Below are 7,656 nucleotides of genomic sequence, written 5' to 3'. Positions count from 1 at the left end.
ATCCTTTCCCCTGCAGCTAATCAAACAAATGCCCAAGTGAAGAGATCTTGTACTAGAATCTGAAGGTCAACAAAGTGAATTCCAAAGCTAAACTCCTTCTGCAGAGAATGTCCATCACACACACACACACACACAACCCTCATTTATCTCGGTGCTGTCCTGCATGAGAGAGAGAGAGATGGGTGATTCAAATAGTAGCTGGGTTGCCAGCCGTGGCCCCTGTGCTGTAACTGACTCTATGTGAGCAGACTGCTGCATCGACAGAAAGACCCACCTCTAGATAAGTGGGGCAGAATCTGGTCCTTTTAAACTGAAAGAATAAAGAGATTAAAAGGATTAAAATTATGAATCAACTCACCTGCCTATTAAACATGGATCATAAATATGGTGAGATCATTCTGATCTGTGGTTTTCTCTTTCTGTTTTCTTAGTCTACCTAGCTACTTATTGATTTGGCTATCTAGTCTGTCTATCTGTGTCTGGAATAGAGCATCTCAAGACATCCATTAGTTCTATGGATGTGGCCCTTGGGCCTTTCACTCGGAGTGAAAGCACTGAAGGTGTGCAGGGTTATCTGTGGGAGTGGAGCAAACAGGCTTTCCTGAGCTGACCCCAAGACTAAAAGCTAATTTCCTGAGAACTATTTAAATGCTGTTTTGTTCCCATTGGGAAAGTTCCCCGAAGTTCAATCTCTGTAACAAGCTCTCAGTAACACTGGGTTGGGTCAGTACTTAAGCAATACTCTGTAGTGCATAAAAATGAGAGTAATTAGGCTTGGATTATCAAAGGATTTAGGTACCGAATCTCAGCAACAGTCAATAAAAAAGACAGATATTTAGACTCCTATTTTCAAAACAGTCTAAGGAGCTAGACGTCCTAATAGCAAATCATTTCATCTCCCCTACACTCCTTTCAAGCTCCAACCATAATATATAATTACCACAAGACAATAACATAGACAGATAGCCTGAAACTTCCCTAATAAATGGCACAGGCTAGGGACTGGGGAAAAGGAGTAAATAGACTATATGATGACAGTAAACAGTGGTTGAAACAGAGGAGATAAACTGTACGTTTTTTAGATGAATCAGTTATTCACCAAAAAGGAAGTTTTGGTCAACTCCAAATTATTCATGGTTTTACCAGAAATTTTACTGAATTGTTTCAACCAGAAAAAATAAATATTGGGCTAAATTCACAAAATAGCAGGAGGAACCAGAGTCCTTCTGCTGCTGCTTTTCTTGTAACTTCAGTCCACTGGTTAGGTTACTCTCCTTGCATGTGGGAGACCATGGTTCTCTTCCCATGGCTACCTGTTTGGGGGGGCAGAGATCTCCCATCTCTGAGGAAAGTGCCTTAATTTCTGGGCTATAAGGTATTCTAGAGTATCGAAGTTGTTTCATACTGTATAAATAATTTAATAAAATACTCAATGGATCACAGAGTTGAACCTACCAAAGGAGTCCCCTAACACTGAGCTTCAGTGTAATTTTCCTCAAGCTTTCTAGCCCAATGACAGCTTCAATAGGAAATCTCGAGAAAACTCCACTCCAGTGTACTTATATACTGGTGGTTAGAGCCTTCAGCTCTGAGGTAGAAGTTTCAGTCCCTGCTCTACAGGTGGTAGAATGAGGAAGTGAACCCACATTTTCCAGAACACCAGTAATTAACACTGGGCAATGGTTGGAAGAAGGAGTACCACCTCCTCTTTCAGACATTTTGGTCAAACAAGACCCATTGACTTGTGCTCTACATAATTCAGGTGCTTCTGGCAATGCTAGTTGCAGTTTCCATTTCATGAGGGAAAATGCTGTAGTTTGTTTTATTGGGGAAACACTCATGGTGCTCTCAGGCAACTTGACTTCGTTTTTCTGTTTTGTTGTTTGCCTTAAGGTCCTCCTGAGAAGAGTGTGATTGTGATTTGTGTGTGTACAGCAATGGAGGCTGGGATTTTTCAAAAGAGCCGATGGGATTTAGGCACACAATTTGCATTGAAATGCAATTTTCACTCAGTCAGTGGGAGTTTTACAGGGAATAAGGCCTGAGTAAAAAGTGAGATCAAACCTAAGGATTTCGGTATTTAAAAGTACACTGGATAGGAATCTTGATCATGAAGAATCATCAGTCAAGGAAGAAACCAATATCTATCATCCAGCACAGGTGATCTCAAACAGTGATTCATTGTCCTCCAAAGCTCTATGGGCCAGATTTTTAAAAGGAATTTAGGTGACTGAAGATACAGATAATTACCTACAAGTGTCTAGCTCCCATTGATTTCAAAGGGAGTTAAGTGCCTGGATGCTTTTGAAAATCCCAGTAGGCATCAGTCTTTATAAATCTGGCCCTATGGTACTCTTCCTTCTGGTCCAGAGAGAGGAATATTTTGAAAACCAAGACCTGAGGAGACTAAAGTATTTGAAGAAGTCTCTCTCTCTCTCTCTCCCAAAGTGGAGATGAAAAAAAGTTGGAAGACAACTGGCCTATAAGTTAGAAGGCTCAGGGGGAGAAAGGCATGATTCTATTTGAGAAAACTTTACAAGGAGAAATGCAAAGAAATTAAGGAGAATATTTAAAGTCTGAGTCTAAGGGAGACCAGTTGGATGTGGTCTTATATTTTAAATGGAACTTAAGGGAGTTAGGTACTCAAATCCCATTGACTGTCAACTAACTCCCTTAGGCTTCTTGAAAAATCCCAGCCAGTGTATATGTAAGTAAACTGGTAGATATCAACAGGGTGAGTAGGAAAGTAGGTTGGCCTACCAGGAGGCTATAAAATGGGGTAAGTTAAAGCAGGCTGCTACCTATTTTAATGTTCACCTTTTACAGAACCCCTTCAGTGTGACAGACCCCCTCAGGGTCCCACTTTTCTTTAAGTTCTTGTGGCCTTTCATACCATGAGCTCTGCACAGCAAGTCCAGTTGAGAGATACTCCTGGTCACACAGACTGTTACACTCTTCAGGGAGGCATGTGTCTCAGCAAACATTCACAGTGACACCAGGAAGCCTTTTCAACTGGAACACAGCACAGGGGATCCTTGTGTTGGCATAGAGAAGCACAGCTAGCAGTCCATCCTGGCTAAGCCAGCGCTCCACCAAGCCAAGATGCCATGGAATCCATTCCTCTCTCTCTCTCTCTCTGTCAGTGCTAGGTGAGGGCTGCTGAGCCGCCCTTAACCCAGCCACCTGACATCTCTTGGCCCATCCTCCTCCTCCTGCAGACCCATGCTGATTTCACATGTCCCGCCTGCCCAGAGTTGCTCATGGGCAGGTGTAAATTGTTCAGTCCTTGGGGCTCTCATTGTCTTTCTAGATCGTCCACTGAAACAGGTCAGTTCCAGATGTTCCTTAATGACCTCCCCTCCAAGATAGTGACTATATTTAAGCCCCAAGAGCCTTTTAACCCTTTTGCATCCACTTGCTAGCAATGCCTAAGCAAGTAAGTCACTGCCATGCATGTCATTTATCAAAATATTACAGAAAACCTCCACTTCATCACACATAAATTCTAACTACCCCTCACAGAATACACACAGATCACTCTACACAACCTGCCCAGTTCCCAGTGATATTTGAAAGACTATCAATGTCAGGATCTCAACAAGGGCAGTCAGGGCCAAGGGTCAGAGCAGGGGCAAACCTGAGGCTAGCAGTAGCCAAGGAGTTTGTGGTCAGTTCCAGGCCCGGGTCGGTACCGAGTGTTAAAATCCAAGTCAGGTTTCAGGGTCTGAGTCAGGAAATAAAGTCCAAGGTCAAGAAAGAAGTTCAAGAGCATAGAACAAGAACAGTCATAACAGCTACAGAGATCCACATTGTTGTTTGGATGCTTCCTGGAGTGCCCCTTGGGTTTACGTAGGGCAGGGAGCCAATGAGGACTCATGGGGCTGCTGTCTGTCAAATCCTGGAGATGGAACTTCCTATGATCTATGTAGACAGAAGGTCATGGAAAGTGGAGTGCAAGCTGGTTATAGCTGCTGTTGGGAGGCACCCTGGAGCTATTAACTGCTTGGTAGCTCTGCAGATCTGGGTCTGGACATCTGGGGGTTTACATTCAAATAAAAAGAACTAGTAGACTTGTTCTTGTTTAGGATTTTAAACACAATTGGAGAATTAATAGGATTTAGGCCCCTAGCTCCCTTCCAAACCTTTAAAACTCCAAACTTGAGCTCTCTAACAACCAGGGTAAATCTTCATTGCCGGGGCTGGATCTTTGTGGGCTGCAAGCTGAGCTCACACCAGTATCCCTAATGCAGTCTGGGGAAGTCTTCTGAAGGGGATATCTGGGGCAAAGCCTTCTACTCCGTGGGCACACTTGTTCCCCATTCACAGTGCCACCCCTTTTGACTGGCAGCATGGCTCAGCTACTTCACTCCCTACCCCTCCCTTTCCTGTTGATAGCAGCCAAGGGATTGCTGGGAAATATAGTTCTTTCCCTGCTCCAAGGCTGGCTCTATAGGCAGGGAGCTAGGCAATACGCTACAGCTCCCAGGGTCCTGTGCATTCTCAGCTCCCATGCTGGATCCTCAGCTGCTCCGTGGCTCCGCTTCTCCAGGGCTGTGAGAGGAGAGGAAGTGAGTTTAAAAAAAAAAAGGATGGCCAAAATGCCGCCCCCTGGAAATGTGCCTCCCCAAGCACCTGCTTGTTTTACTGGTGCCTAGAGCCGATCCTGTTCATTGCTCATGTAGGGTGAGCTGAGTGTGTTATCCAATATTTTCAGTGAAAATGGCACTAGTTTTCTGAAAACACAAAACCAAACAAAAACCCCACATATATACAGTAAGAGTCCTCACAGCTCCCCATGGAAGGCTGTTCCAGAACTTCACTCCTCTGATGGTTAGAAATCTTTTAAATCATGATTGGACATCTCTTTCTAAAAAGATAAACTCTAGCTCAACCACAGCGTATGAGATTGATGTAAGAATGACTGGGTGGCTTTCTCTCGTTTCAAGTATCAGAGGGGTAGCCATGTTAGTCTGGATCTGTAAAAGCAGCAAAAAGTCCTGTGGCACCTTATAGACTAACAGACATATTGGAGCATGAGCTTTCATGGGTACTGATGAAGTGTGTATTCACCCATGAAAGCTCATGCTTCAATCTGTCTGTTAGTCTATAAGGTACCAAAGGACTCTTTGCTGCTCTCTCTGGTTTGTATTACACAAGAGATAGAGCTGAGATGATTGTAATGGTCCCTTCTTGCCTTAAAATCCATGAATTAAACATTGATATTGTCATAGCTCCTAGAAGCCAACAACAACTGATTCCCATTGTGCTAGATGCTGTACAAAGAAACATAAAATGGCAATCCCTAGTTCTGATTTGCTAGAGTTTTACATTGCACTGACATTACAAAGGGACAATGCACAAGGGGGAAGGCCATGCATAATCAAGACCAATACCTGTAAGAGTGGTGTGCTCTTCCCTCATTCATCTTAATGAGGTGTAAACTCTGAGACCTCATGATCTCAAATTACATACCAGCAATGTCATTTCTGCAGAAACATCAAACTCTTTGGGTTTATCTCATCTCCTTGGGGTGTTAAACTAAAGCACAATGATCACAATGTTAATGTCATTGCTGGTCATTTTTGAATATGTGTTTGTGTCTGCTGAATGTAATATCAAATATTGAGGTGTAGGAAAGTAAGGCTACTGGTTGTGGCAAATAGGAAAGTAAGGCCCTTGTTCTATAAATTGCTTTTTTTATGTGTACACCTGCATTCATATAGAACTTAGTTGAGGTCAGTGGCGAGGCATGTGGGCACATGGTTGAGGCTCTGCTGGCAATATTTGGATGAAGTATTCCCCATGTCTAATCACTACTGGCACTGCCCACAAGTGGCAGGCCATACAAAATCTGCATTGCCCCTCTGCTGCTAAATACATAATTTGCCTCCTGGGTGCCAATCCAGGTGTAAGCACAGCATAGCTCTCTGCCTTGTTCTGAATAGTTTACCAAGGGTTGTAGTGGATTCTTCATCACTGAAATTTTTTAATTCAAGCCTGTATTTTGTTTTTTTCCTAAAGATCTGCATTAGGAATTATATTGGGGATTATTCTATAGCCTGTGTTATACAGGAGATTGGACTAGGTGATCACAATGGTCCATTCTGGCCTTGCAATCTGAGAATTTAGCTAAGCTCGCGCAGGAAACATGTACTTCAGCAGGGAACTGAAAGTAGTTTTCCCAACTTCCAAGCTACTGTCCTAGCTACTGGCACATCCTTCATTTGGTAGTAAGTAGTATATGTATAGGGCATCCAAATCCCTTTATCAGCTGTGACAAATCTTGGACTTTGGCTATTGACTTCAATGAGACTAATTGTGTGTATAAGGATAAGAAAGGATTTAGCAATCAAGATAGGACAGAGCCCCTGGTCATGCACTTAGCATGGATTTTTACTGAAAAGCTTTCTCAATGTCTCTTTGACCTCCGTGTTCCTCAGGCTGTATACGATGGGGTTGATCAGTGGGGTCATCACTGTGTACAGCACGGAAAAAGCCTTGTTTAAGTTTGGCCACTGGTTGGCTATGGGAGTCACGTAGACCACCATAAGTGTGCCATAGAACAAAGACACCACAATGAGGTGGGAGGAGCAGGTGGAGAAGGCTTTCTGCTTCCCAGAGGTGGAAGGGATCTTCAGGATGGTGGAGATCATTTTGTAGTAGGACAGTAGGGTTAGAAGGAAAGATAAGAAGGACACAAGGGAGGCTATGATGGAAGCCGTATCCTGAACATGTAGGTATCTCCACAGGAGAGTTTAATGATGGCTTTCAGGTCACAGAAGAAATGGTCGATCTCCTTGGAAGCACAGAAAGGTAACCTAGAAACCATGGGCATGGTGACCACCAGTGAAAGGAACCCAATGACCCATGACCCCACTGCCAACTAAAAGCAAAGCTGGAAGCTCATGGTGGAGGCGTAGTATAGTGGTTTGCATGTGGCCAAGTAACGGTCGTAGGACATGGGAGCAAGCAGGAAGCACTCGGCAACCGCCAGAGATCCAAAGATGTAGAACTGCAGGAGACAAGCAGAGAAAGAAATGTCTTCTTGCACTGCCAGAAGGGTTTTCAGCATCTTGAGGGAGATGCTGGTAGTGTAGCAGACTTCCAGGACAGACAAGTTGCCCAGGAAAAAGTACATGGGGTTGTGCAGGTTGTGGTTATATGATACCGTCACAATGATCAGGATATTCCCAGTGAGTGTTACTATGTAGATAGCCAGGAACACCACGAATACAGGAATCTTCAGCTCATGAAGGTCATCGAATCCCAGGAGGATGAACTCTGTGATAGTCGTTTGGTTTTCCCCCTCTACATCAGGCATGTCTTCACAGAGAGAAAAAGAAACTCAGACGAATATTATTAGCTCTGAGAAAAGGGCTTTATTAATAATAATTATTAATTACTATTTATTTTACTTACCATATCACATAAAAGTATCAGTACCGGACCAGGACCCAGTTATACCAGATGCTGTGCAAACACAGAACAAAAGGCAATTTCTGCCCCAAGGATTTTACAGTCTAATTATCAGACTAGGGACAACAGATGGAGACATACATACAGGAGAGTACAAAGAAACACTGAGATTATATTCTTTGATTTCAAGGCTGGAAGGGACCATCGTGACCATCTAGTCTGATCTATTGTATAACACAA

The 7,656-nt window shown here is 43.4% G+C and overlaps 1 pseudogene; it reads right to left on the bottom strand.

Moving 5' to 3' along the window:
- Window positions 1-6,380: 6,380 nt before the first annotated feature.
- LOC115640267 lies at window positions 6,381-7,321 on the bottom strand (annotated as a pseudogene).
- Between the last annotated feature and the right edge of the window lie 335 nt (window positions 7,322-7,656).

The sequence above is a fragment of the Gopherus evgoodei genome, unplaced genomic scaffold, assembly GCF_007399415.2.
Source record: "Gopherus evgoodei ecotype Sinaloan lineage unplaced genomic scaffold, rGopEvg1_v1.p scaffold_268_arrow_ctg1, whole genome shotgun sequence".
NCBI lineage: Eukaryota > Metazoa > Chordata > Testudines > Testudinidae > Gopherus > Gopherus evgoodei.
Note: the sequence above shows the minus strand (reverse complement) of the source record. Positions and strands in the feature narration are given on the sequence as shown.